This window comes from Metopolophium dirhodum, chromosome 2, assembly GCF_019925205.1.
Source record: "Metopolophium dirhodum isolate CAU chromosome 2, ASM1992520v1, whole genome shotgun sequence".
In the NCBI taxonomy this organism is placed as follows: domain Eukaryota; kingdom Metazoa; phylum Arthropoda; class Insecta; order Hemiptera; family Aphididae; genus Metopolophium; species Metopolophium dirhodum.
The window spans coordinates 17,580,050-17,594,364 of record NC_083561.1 but is presented as its reverse complement, the minus strand read 5'-3'; the positions used below and the strand labels follow the sequence as shown (position 1 = coordinate 17,594,364).

The 14,315-nt window shown below is 26.5% G+C and overlaps 1 protein-coding gene across 5 annotated transcripts in view; it reads left to right on the top strand.

The window, feature by feature from the left end:
- The window catches only part of LOC132938507 (ankyrin-repeat and fibronectin type III domain-containing 1), a 160,279-nt gene that overhangs the window by 131,927 nt on the left and 14,037 nt on the right, over positions 1 to 14,315 (top strand). The gene's annotated exons all lie outside the window — the stretch shown is intronic.

Sequence of the window (14,315 nt, the reverse complement as noted above, 5' to 3'; positions counted from 1 at the left end):
TATTTGAACCTGACATGGATTCATTCATTCTATAATAACATTATATTTTAAAATATAATAGTATGTACCTACTGTAACTATGTATTTTTGTCCCTGTGTTATATAATACACGAAAGAGCGCATCGCGTGGGTTATATTATTATACTTGAAATTGATGTGATCAAAAATATAAGATTTCTTCAATCAATTTCAAAATTACTTTTCCGCTGCTAACGTCAGTCTCTCGTGTTTGGCGTTATTCCGGGGTTTGTACATCATTAGAACGAAGGATTTTACGGTAGTTAAATTTGGTTTTGAGGTGTATACTTATAGGGAAAATATATCGATTCTAAATAATAATTTAATCAGAACCATAATATTATAAATACAATATGAAAAATGATCAAATATCCAAAATCTTGCAGAGTAAAGAACCAAAATAGTAAATTGATACAGCTGAAAAAAATTATTTTTCTTCTAAGTCCCTTGTAGGTGTACCTGATCGCGTAATACAGCTGACATTAAATATTTTAAAAGAAAAAATCAATCTTAAATTTTAAAATTACATTTGACAAAGATTTCCAATTTAGATTTCTATGTGTATTAAGTAACTTATTGAAATAGCAGGAAATATATTATTTTAATTTTACTAGGTACCTAATAACAATTAGTTAAATTTATCTTTCGTGAAAAACTAGACATAATAGTATACTTAAAAAAAAGTATTTTGAAAAACAATAACCATTTTTAATGGAAACTCTATTAATATCTACTTGACATGTAATTTACAATACACCGTTTTATTTTAGATTCTGAGCGGAGCGATGAATGTATTGATTTTAAAATGGTGTGTGTGTTTTTTTTTTTTATTGTTGTGTCTGTCATCACCTATTAGGACAGTAAAAATGCTTAGATTTTCTTCAACAGTATCTTTCTGATAGGAAAGTGAATCTAGTTAGTACTTTGGGGGGGGGGGGGGGGGGGTCAAAAGTAAAAATTTCCCAGTAGTTTTGTCCCTGTCTTATTTTATTGTACTTAAAAAACGTGTGTTTGTAGATACTTTAAAATTTCACTAAATGTTTATATTGGCATTTTCTATACACCACACAATTTTGAAAATAATTGGACTATTTTTGAGCTGTTTACGGACATTGTCAGTTTTTAATTTTCTTAGTTATTTTATAAAAACGCCTTAAATTAATCTACAGTCTGTAACATAAATACCCTGACGGATAAAATAGCTTTAGTTCTAATCAAATTAAATTTTTTTAACTTACGTTTGATTGAGCTTTAACATTTTTAATCTGAATTATAAATGAAAGATTTATTAAATCAAAAATAAACACATTCTGCTAATCTCACTTAATTAATCCAATATAAATATCAGATTATGAAATAGAGATAGGTTAAATCATAATAAATTTGAATTTATATCTATTCAAAAATCATAAAGATTTTGAATGTTATATATTAGTAATAAAATAATTTTGAAATACCTTTTGGAAAATAAAAATTAATCAATATAAATTTAAATTAGAAAAATGACCATTTGTATTTAAATAAGGGATATTGCTAAATAAAATATTCTAACCTATTCTTGTAATATAAATGAAAGGTTAAATTCTTTATTGTACAACGCGTTTCAAGAACATGCATGAGCTCAAAATTTAAAAAGTTGAAATTCCATTTAAAAATTCGAAAACGTATGACGATAATAATCTGAATCTTTTTTATGTCAATTTTATTGCGTTATCGTAAAAAAACTAAATGTTTAGAAATCAAATATATTAAAGAATATACAATTTAATTTAAATAATTAGTCAGACTGCATTTTTTTTAAATTAATTTTTTAAGACTATGACTGATATAATCTCCACAATCTTGTGTAAATTTACATGTAAAATGTGTTTAAATTAAATTAATAATTTATTTGTATCTTAAAAAAAATGTTGATTTTTTATTGTTTCTTTTCTTCTAGTTGTAATACTTGAACTAATACCTATCTAGCCTTACTCATTTTTCCCACTTGTGTATAAAACATATTAGACCTAGACATTATTTACTGTGCATAAGTTATACGTAGCTAATTCTATAATAGCGATGATTATTCACAACATAATATTCTAGAAGACAATTATGAAATTAACATATTAATAGAATCCTTATACCTATGGTGATGAATTTTTGATTGATGGCTGATGTGTATAAACAATTTTTGATAAAGTAATAGGTACCTAATAAAAATGACACTAATAAATTTATATTATTTTAATACACAAGGTGTATATAGACAAATATTGTTTGCTTGTTCTCTATAATATGCACGAAATTTTTTGTGACACATAGTGTGCGGGTCTGTGTAATAATATTATACCACATGCAGAGTCAAGTTAACCAGTTTCTTAAATTTCCAGAGTTGTCAACCAGCTTCTGTTTATTTTATATGTATATACATACCTACGTTTCATAATTTAAAATTTCAACAAGACATGTATAAAATGTTCGCAAGATATTTATATTTGCCTAAAATGAATAGGTGCGTGTGTTGATAATTTTTAAATGTTATTCATTATATTGTATTTTTTAAATTGAATAATAATTACAGTTTATGCATAAAAGATATTTTATTTACAGAAATAAATCTAAAAATTTGATATATTATGACTGAATAATATTGAAAGAGGTGTAAACAAATAAATAAAATTTAATACTATACCAAAAAAAATTCATCTTCATTAACTAAAGAGGTGGGTAAGTGGATGTCGCTCTGCTTAACAGTAGGTTACAAGTGGGTCACTGTAATGGATGGTGTTAAATTTGAATTCAATGATATAATATCATTGTATAAGAAAAACGATTCTGAGCGAAAACGGTCAGTCAGCCTATGATATAACCAAGTATATTTGATGATATTATTGTGAATAAAATAATTTATATATAACCTATTTACGTGGAGCCTTGTTTTCAATTTTCAATCCTTAGCTATAAAAGTTGAACATTTTATAAATTTTTAACTACAAAATAATTATTAAATTATAAATTTTTAATATTTTTTAACTGCTATTAGAACGATATATCAGGAGCCTTATATTAAAATTTCACGCTTTTTTACCCAACAAATAAAATTTTATTGATATTTATAGAAAAAAAAACTATAAAAATTGAAAACTGACAATGTCCGTAAACAGCTCAAAAAGAGTCAAATTGTATACACCATACAATTTTGAAATAATTTGACTCTTTTTGAGCTGTTTACGTATATTGTCAGTTCTCAATTTTTTTAGTTTTTTTTCTATAAAATTTTATTTGTTGGGTAGAAAAGCGTAAAAATTGTATGCAAGGCTCCTGATATATTGTTACAATAGCAGTTGAAAAATATTGAAAATACATAAATGTTCACAAAATTTATCAAATTTAAAATGTATTAATTATTTTGTAGTTAAAAATGTATAAAATGTTCAACTTTTGTAGCTGAAGATGGAAAATTTAAAACAAGGTTCCACGTAAATAAGTGAATATATATAAATTACTTTATTCACAATAATATCATCAAATATACTTAGTAATATCATAGGCTGACTGACCGTTTTCGCTCAGAATCGTTTTTCTTATACAATGCTTTACCTATATCATTGAATTCTAATTTAACACCATCCATTACAGTGACCTACTTGTCACCTACTGTACAGCAGAGCGACATCCACTTACCCACCTTTTTATTACATACATGTACTTACAAATATCAAATAACAAGTGAACGTGGTAATGTGTATGTAAGAAATACATACGATTCACAGAATGAAGGATTCGTTTATTGTGAGAACCTCTATTTGTTAGAAAAATGGTGATATAAAAAAAATTAAATAATATATGATTCGTTGTGTAATAATTTATTGCTGTAGGCAGATAAATATACTTAACCCTAACTGCAGCTGTACGGATAAAATTAATGATCGGTCACGTGCTGGTATCAAAACATTTTTATTTGTTTGTTAATTTAACTGTTTGGCATAGTTACATTCAATATTTGTCCAATACAATTTTAATTAAATACAACTTTAAAATATACAATAATATGAACAAATTAGTTGTTTTTAGTTAATATCACCAGGATTTAACATCATCGGACTTTGATGATGATAAAAGTAAAGCGATTGGCGCATGGTTTCAATAGGCTATTTTTTGATTTAAAAACGAATAACAATAATAGTATTAAATGTATACTTAATGTACTTAAAAATAATAAAATAGATTAAATAGGTACATGGTGATTACTCAATAATTAAAACTTAAAAACGTTATTGAATACTGTTATGATATTATGGTAATATTTGTTAATTTCTTTAAGAATGTATCAAAATATCTTTTGATTCTTAAATTTGCGTTTTCCATAATTTTTTATCAAAATTCCTATATTGTTGCATCTCTTATACATTTAATTACAATAGTTAAGAATAGAAAATAACTGATTCAACTATTGTTTTGCTCATTCTGTTTCTGTACTTTAAAATATTATAAAAGAAACGGCTTATTGTAAGTTGGATCAATACTATTTCACTTTTAAGGGTTAATTAAGTAGTAGTTTTTTAGTATTATCAGTAAAAAAAATAATACATTTTGATGATGTTTCATATCAATATTTCATGTAAAATGTAACCATTTTTACCTTGCTATATAGTAATGATGCTTAACAAAACTTTTTATTTAATTCTTTCTTATTAAAACATATTTTGTATTCTATTCCTTGAGTTCACTTCCTATTTTTAAGTAACAATTTCGGTATTTAATATCATCAAATATACTTGGTAATATCATAGGCTGACCGACTGTTTTCGCTCAGAATCGTTTTTTTATACAATGATGTAATATCATTGAATTAAAATTTAACACCGTCCATTACAGTGACCCACTTTTAACCTACTGTACAGAAAAGTGACATCCACTTACCCACCTTTTTTGATCGTATTGATGCATATTTTATAATTAAAGACAATAAATATTTTTTAATTTTTTAAATTTTTAATTATTGTCATGTAACTGGCATATATTTATGACATAATCTTTCAAAAATATAATTTAAATTATTTTTTTTATCATTACCAGGTAGTTGAAAGAAAGTTAGTGGCACATAAGTTATTGTGATTTTAAAACTGTGCAACAGACGTTATTAAAATCAGAAAAATTACCCTTCAATATTGTACCTAAAGGTTTCGAGTGTTCTTCGAAATTGAGTAGGTCACTGTAATGGTTGTGTTAAATTTTAATTCAATTATAAAAATATTACGAAACACGATTCTGAGTGGAGCCACAGTCCTACTTAATGTTGTTTTATAATTTATTTTTATATACGAAGTACAGTAGGTTGAACTTATGGCATAAACACCGCATAACTTGCCTATAATTATTGTAACATAATTATACTATTATATTGCGTCATGTATTATTGTTATTAACTATAAGTAAATAAAGTATAGTAGAATGGTGTAGGTAAATAGCTTCGAAGTATAAATACCTGATGGACATATTTTATTATGCGTAAAAAATAATAATATACGTAACTTCGAACTATATGTATGCAGTTATGTACCATTGTAAAGCGTGTAAGAAATTTTTTTTTTCCATAACTTCAATGTTAGATGTATTTTTTTCATGCTATGTAATAACGAAACTAAAGTAAATTTCTATGTTAAATTTGAAACATATTTTTCACTTAAATTGATTCCATATCATATAAAATACATGTATAACTCTAGTGACTTACCTATATTTCATATATATATATAATATATACGAAACAATATATACAAGATGATGTTGTCAATACATACAAGATTTAGAATATATCCGGTAGCTGGTTCTATAGATGGGACTCATATCAGATAACTTGGTACTACCTTAGTTTATATAAAAACTAGACCAGGCTCATTTCCGTAGAGTTAGTGGATTGGATTCAAATGTACCAACATTTTAAAATTACATTCATATTATTTTAGTGATTTTACTAAAGATTTAAATCATTTAAATAATACTTATATGAGTATAAATTATACATTTAGATGCAACACTGAAATGATCGTAATAAATATTTATCACTTATTGAAATAAATATTTTCGTAAAAGTCCATCTACACTTAACTTATAAAACGAATTAGGGCAACTAATAATATTAAAAACGTTCAGCTGTATAAATATTGACCTAGGTATATATAGGTATAGTGTTAACTTTTCACGTAAAAAATTGTGTTGGCAATTTGGAATTGAGATTTTAATTTTAGTTTTTTCAATGCACGTAATCGATCCAATTTAAGAAATCAACAGTTGTCTACGATTTGATTTTTCTTATAACATTAGGTTTTAGGCTTTTGCCTCGTCTTTAAAATCTAACTATCTAATTACGTTTGTATAAATATTATGTTCACTTAAATACCTTATGCGAACGGATATAATTTAGGTTTATGTACTCTATTAATATAGGTGTATAATATGTTCATTAAACAATTTAAAAAAAAATTTAAATAAATGTACTTATATATTATGTACATATTTGTAATTGGAAGTTTTAATAGCAAATATTTTTTCTTAGGACTTATATATATATACATTATACATGCATAAATATTATATTGTTTATTGTGACCTAAATTACACCGATTGTTTTAATGGCTATTTATAATAATTATAAATATTAATTCACAGGCGTAGGTACTTCAACACGGCTGCCGCTACACTGCTGTTTATTAATCGACAAAACAACCATGCCCCGACCGTTTTAATCGTATTTTTATTCGTTTTAACTCTTCGTCGGTTGACGGTAATGCTTACAAAAAAAAGACTTGTAAAATATAAAAAATATTTTTAATCAATGGTTTTACTGATAAAAAGACTGGATTTGTAATTGTCGGTGGTAAAAAAATACAAACTATAGAATTAGATGGAACAGTAATTTAAGATCAACCCAAAGCACTCTGAAATTTGCATTTTTAGATTTTCTTAATTTAAAAAAAATTTAACATACTTTAAATTTGTATTCAAATTATTAATACAATTATTAAACTTTGCATTTTCTGTGAATACATTTTTATAAAAAAAATGTTTAATGAAAGAATTATGCACGGAAATTTTTCTTTTCCTTACCCTTAAACATTTATTTTCTATGTATTATTTCTATATTCACATTAATACTAAAATCTTAATTTTATGATGAACGGACTAGGGTAGATAATTATATAGTTCTAAATAATTAAGAGGTGTTTGTAAATTCTTCTGAATTTGTTAACCACGCTAAATTAAACTGGATTGACTTTAAGTTTACTTGAAGGTCCTACTTAAAATCACTCCGGTTATATACCACGGGGTCAGGATATTAGTATAGTAACCACAATATAAACATAATTTTAAAATTTCATATTAGATATGCTTTTATATTATTTTTGATAATGACTATGCATATTTGTATTCTAAAAGTAATATTTAGGTCAAATTAATAACTATAGTACTGTTTTAAAACTGGTAACTTAAATTTTAAGTACATAATATATTATTAGTTAATTATATTACATTTTCAATACGAATTTAATTACTTTATTATAGCCATTGCTAATAAATTAAACTAGGTATAGGTAGGTACATTGTTTTAAGCCATAAAAATATTCAGTCCCACTACAATATATTTGAAAAATCGTTACGCTTAAGCATTTTATTTCGATTAAATCTTTTACTTGGGAATTGGCTAAAGGCATTCGGTATGGTAACTTATCAACTCAAAAATATGTATTAATTGATCAGAATTTAAGATTCCCATTATCGTATACTATTTTTGCGCTAAAAACATTCTTTTGCTATCCCCTTAAACACAAGACATTGTTACATCTTTATATTTAAATCATAACCATTTACATTGGATTAAATTTACAAATGTCATTGTTTTTGATTTTGATGAATGGACCATAATATAATATTTGTATAGATAAACAGGAAGGTCGAAGGTGTAAAAACGAGGACTTAAAAAACAGGTGCTTGTAATTTCCAAAGTGAACAAATTAGCTAAAATAATTATGCCGACTGCAAGTCTTAATGATTACAGCTTATTAAAAAAAAAAAATACATTTTTGAAGATATAGGGTTTTGATTCTATGATACACAATTATAATACATGTGTGTGTTATGAATAAGTATAACAGCTGTATACAAGTGTAATGTGGACCTTATTGTATGCTTGAAGCGAATTGTCATTTTTACATTAATAACAGTGATCGGTAAACTAATTTTACGAACTGTATTTGAAAGTATATACTAAATAGTCTGAAGATTCGTATTACCTTAGTCGGGCTTAGTAGTATGTAGCAATATAAGTTATAACTATAAGTAAATAATACAAATTAACATAATAATTGATAAATAATATAAATGCAAAGAGCGTTTATTAAATATTATATGACATTTATTAGGTAATTGGTAAAGTAGGAAGTACTTCTGTACTATTCAATGAATACTAGTTTAGTGTGTATAAAATAATAATAATAACAATTAACAATGATATTATAAGGTACTTTTTAAAATATGTAATAGCTAATAACACATGAAGCTTAAAACATTCTGGACGTTTCTGTTCACTGTTTCTGTTCACATCCTTTTCAAAATTATTTCAAACATTTACGCAATGGAATTTTAAATTATTATTCATATGAAATGCATTTTTTTATTTTTATATTTCTGCCTAAATTGTTTTTTTTAGAATACTTTAAAATAATGGCAGATACTTAAATACGTGAATCTTTATATTGTAGTAAGTACCTAACTTTTTTGTTGTCTATTCAGTATTTCAGTATATAATACTCGTTGTCGTATTAGTAATAACTACTCCAGTAACAAAAAACGAATACAATTTATAAAGTAATAACGTATAATTTAGAAGCTAGATTTTTTGAGATCATATTTTATCGATGGTTTAATTTTAATGTATTTTTATTCGTTATAGTTGAACATATTATTCGTCATACTTGCAATATTATTTTCTACTAAATCGTTTTTATACGTCGATAATGCAATACTGTATGAATAAAATACGTTTTTATTATATTATGTTATTATTTTTAAAACTATATGAAAAAATCACTTAAAACGCACAAAAAAAAACATTCGTCGTGCTATATCATTAATTAAAGATAATTATAATAAAAAGAACCTTTTCATCAATTCATCGTCTATAGGTACATGGCTATTTCCGTGAACTGCATATTGCAATATTTGATGTATTTAATATAAAAGTGTATAGTTTGCGCGGAGTTCAGTTCAATCCAATCCAGGGAAATTATAATAACTGTACGATTGCTATAATAATATATCATGCGATGATATTATCATTATTATTATTGTACGAACATCGAACGATTATCGTATGGATAGCTATTCAAAAAGGGTACGCCATTATTTTAACAGAGCGACGGTGTAGCGACTCTTTTCGCGGATGACACAGTTTGAAACGTGAATAGCTGCGTTATGGTTGTTTATGAATAGTTTATTATTAGATGTATTGTATACCGATATAGTATTACATAATATTATAATATGGTCTGCTCCTCTGTTTATGATAATTTAAGCCCGGCGTGTTCGCGTGTTAATGAATAAAGCGTCGGCGACGATAATTATTATTACGATGAATCGCATGCGTTTTCGGTAAAACGAACTGAGTGTAATAATAATAATATATAAACCTATACATATTATATTATAATTTATTGCACGTAATCATGAACAACCGGTGAATTAACGTTTCGCGGTGAATTAATATATCTGTGGAACGTAAACGCAATAAGGGACGGATTTCCGAATTGTTTGAAAAATTCCGTTTTTGTAACGTTCTCGTGAATAATAGATGACAATTAATAGTTATAAATAATCAATGGAAGATTAGAAAAAAGTATCAAAAATTGCATTGTACATAACGAGTACGCATAAGACATAATAGTACACAATAAAACAGTATTTTTTTTTTAAATTTTGTTACCACCAGTTAAAACCAATCATCTCTTATTTGAATTTTTGAATTTTTACAAGCAATTCGGTGTTTAGCGTAAAAAAATAAGTAATTGACAATATTATTGCTATTAATAAACATAATATAATATAGTTAATAATAATGTGCAGTATTATACTATATATCTATATTGTCGAACGCATCAGGATTTTTACATTGTAATTTATTAGCAGTTATAACTTGTATACAACGGACTAACGAGTATTATTCAGCTGGTGCCGAAATATTTAGTTTTCAAATGCATTATTTATTAAGTCCAATACAATATCGTAATAGTATAATATAAATGCATAAATAAATAACAATCCGCGGGTAGGTAGGTACAAACCACAACCTGAAAATAAGGATTCTAAAATCTAGTGTCTATTGCTTCACAATAAAATATAAATTCAACCCCAACCTGCTCCTTTAAGGCACTCAACGGAAAACTGATTGCGCTCAATTGCTAAAGTTCCGTTCGATTTTATATTACAATAATAATATTACTATGTAGTTTCCTCCACAGCGGAGTTATTTAACTTGCAGCGCATTCGTTGCTCGGGTCCAACTAAAAATAATGACACTCGCGTTATTCACGGGAGGATGTAAAACGCTATTAAACTTCTCGGCTATAACAATTATTATAACAATAATATTATGCACGTTGTGTTTGGAGGCCGGAGACTTTCGTCGATAAATTTCGTTGTATTATTATACGCAGCATTATGCAGTTTATCCGCGGCGATAAACTTACGTCGTTGCTGCCATTGGTTTGCAATTTAATTGTTGTCGTTCCAAGTCCAAATCACTGCAGCGCATCTGGAGTTTGTTCGTATATATGTACCTATACTGCTATATTATTACCTATGTATTTTAGACGTGCGAACAAAACTCATTATCGGTTTTCAATGTTTTTAGTCGATTATTGTGTGTAAAAAGTATAAACGACGTGTTGTGCGCGTGCAATTAGGATTTCAACCTTTTCACGACAAAAAAAAACCGTTCAAAACCTCATTAGTTCATTACCTACCTAGGTACGTGGCTGAACCTATACAATACGTGAGTTAGTATAAACGACCAAGTTGAACTCGTTGTGGCGACACGTCGTATGATATGGCGCTATGCCCGACAACGACCGACAGATATTATTATAACGAATTAATATTGTCTATTGCACGCGTGCTCGAGTCGATAAACGAGTTGCAATTTTACACGTTAATAAATTATGAAGAAAAAAAACTGTATCGCGTGGCGTGACCGAATTATCATTACGCTCGAAAACTGTCCCAACTGGTACAACCCGACCATCATAATATTTATAATAATAATATAATATTATTATGTTCCGAACGTCATTAGAGTAATAATAATAATATTATATAATATCATCGGTAGGTTATCTATCCTTACCTGTACCACGAATCGCATCAAAACTAATAAGAAAGAATATAAACCTTACCTATAGTATAAACGAGACAACAGCTCCTCCAACGAATAATTCGACCGGCATTAACCTGGGTTATATAAACTTCGTGGTTAAACCACAGTCCTTCCAATCAATATGTTTTCGCTTATTCACGAATAATCCATGGCTAATGATAGCAATCGCGCGCACTGTCTCATGAACTCAAAATCCAGAAATTACCTATAATATGTAGTACGTATATTATTATATTACAGCATATTATTATGAAAACATCCACGAAAATCTTTCACAATTTTCATTAATCCTAATCCTTGTTCGTGATATTGAATTCCTGGCAATCATCCTCGTCGGCTTGAAATAAAATTGGTCACATGATCTCCTTATAATTTAAAACCCATTAGGGCAATGAGTTCGTTATTTTGAAGTAGTGTCAATTGACACGAGCACACAACATACGTATCTGTCAAACCGTCACGTTTTGTGTGTTTTATTAGTGTCTTATTTAGATGTTACATTTTTCAGTGAACCTACCTACAAATCTCATATTTTTATAAAATATATTAAAAAGGAAATAATATTTAAGTGGTCTGCAGTCGTACTCTGCTGCAGCAATATAGTCGTCCGCATGATAAGCAATACATGTTCATTATTATCATATTAGGTGAAGACGATGTTTATCTCGTAGTATATATTCAAAAACAACGTATATTATTGTACATTAGTAAACGAATAAAATTAAATACAAAAAAAATAACTTTTCAAATGAATATTATTTGTTTTTATTTTTGTTTTACATCCGAAGGCGTTTCATGCGCATGACAAGTCACGAAGTATTGGCGTGTAAGACTCGTTCAAGTGAATATAAACGAATTCTCTAAGAATAAAAGAGTGAAATGCAATTTCCAGTCTGTTTAATCAACGATTGCTATGGTTATCACAAGGATTATATATTCGTTTTCCGAATTTATTTTTCCTTACTTAACGTGGTGTTAACAGAATAACAAAAAAAGCTTGATTAGCACTTGCTAATGTTTTCAGTGTTGCTAACGTTTTACTATGCCTAAAAGTTTTATTACTGTTGATATTTTCTGGTAAATCTTAAAAGTTTTAATTTAACTAAATCAAGCTATTCGAACCTGATTTGTACATTTAAATTAATTGCCCCTTACTACTTATAATATTATGCTAAAAGTATTCTGTTATCTGTCACGCATCGCCTGAAGATATTTTAAGTTTTTTCCAACACAGTTTTAGATTTGTGTTTTAAGTTTTTAAAACTCTAAACACATACATACTTTTCGTAACTTATAAAAATCTAAAATATTCTGCTTCCTCAATACATTTCCATAAGAATAACGCGTTTTGAATAACAGTTATCAATCGAAAAGCGTCATGAAGTGTAAAATTAATTAAAATACTAGTTTTTAGTTTTATTATATAGTATGAAAAAAAAAGGAATTCAATCAATAATACGTATTTTATTATACAACGAGTACGTTCAATACTTTATGGTGTCATAGGTGTTAAAATGTAAATGAAAAATGTTTTCTGTTTAGCTTTGTTTTTTCATGTTAAACAAACAACTCTCGTACACAATCGTTGAAAAAAATAGTTGCACCGTATAGATTGTTTCATGAGTTTTTTTTTCCATTTAAATCTAAATTGATTTTGGAATACTCTGGATTTGTTTGTTACTCGCACGGATTGTCGTTTTTAACAAGAAATACAATAAAAAAAACTATACCTAATCGTGTAAATAAATAATTGTTTACAACGTGATTAAAACTCATATTTTTAAGAAAAAATCAGTACTTACAGTTTTATGAATTGTTGAGCTCTCATCTATAAAATAGGTTAGTTGTGAAATACTCATAGGTAATATAATTTGTAATGTGTTCAGTAATGAAAACATTAGAAAATTCAAAGAACTATATTGAATTAAAATTAAAATTATGTTTTCTAGTATCTTATATATAATTAGTATCTAGTGTTAATATAAGAAATGTTGATTTAATTTCGTTTGATAAGGTTAAGTTTTTTCATATACAATAAGCATGATTTTAATAGACTAGTGTAAAAACTTTAAAGTCGTAACTCCAAAATTTCAATTAGAAAATAATACATTGCAGTATTTCATCATATTAAAAATGTTAAAGATAAAATAATCAACATCATTAAAATGCTTGAAATATCTAATTAATAATCTATAGTTATTTTGTTAAAATAAAAACCGTGACGATTTTATTATTATTATTTATTGTTTTATTTTATTTTTTTAAAATTTTTATTTATTCTTCAAGAAGAAATGGGCCCCACTGAACATGTTCGTGTGGGGGCCCATGAGTTCACAATTCGAAATATAAATACTTTAAATAGTTCTTATAAATTAAATAATTACAATTTGTAATATACATTTCTCACATACCTAACTATAATATTAATAATATAAGTAAATATATATTTTATTTTATTTTATTTATTTATATAATATTATAATATAGCATTATGTAAAAAAATTGTGCAGTTAAATAATGCAATATAATATGGTAATATAAAACTAAAATTAACAAAAATTACTAAAGTCGTACAACTTATATGATAAATAATGCAGTAATCCTATACGTTTGTTATGAGTCGGTCTATATTGTGTTCTTGTAATAGCCATTCATTATTATATAATTGTAATTTATTTATAAAATATAAAATATAATGATGTATTATGGTGCTGAAGCATAATTTTATGTTACAAACAATTTGGGTTGAACGAAGAATTTGGAATATTAAGCAAATTATTGTTGTTTCTTACAGTTTCATTTGTCAATAAAACAAAATGTAGGTATGTATAATTGTTGCTACTTACTGTAAAATGGATAATTAATATTATGATGTTAACTC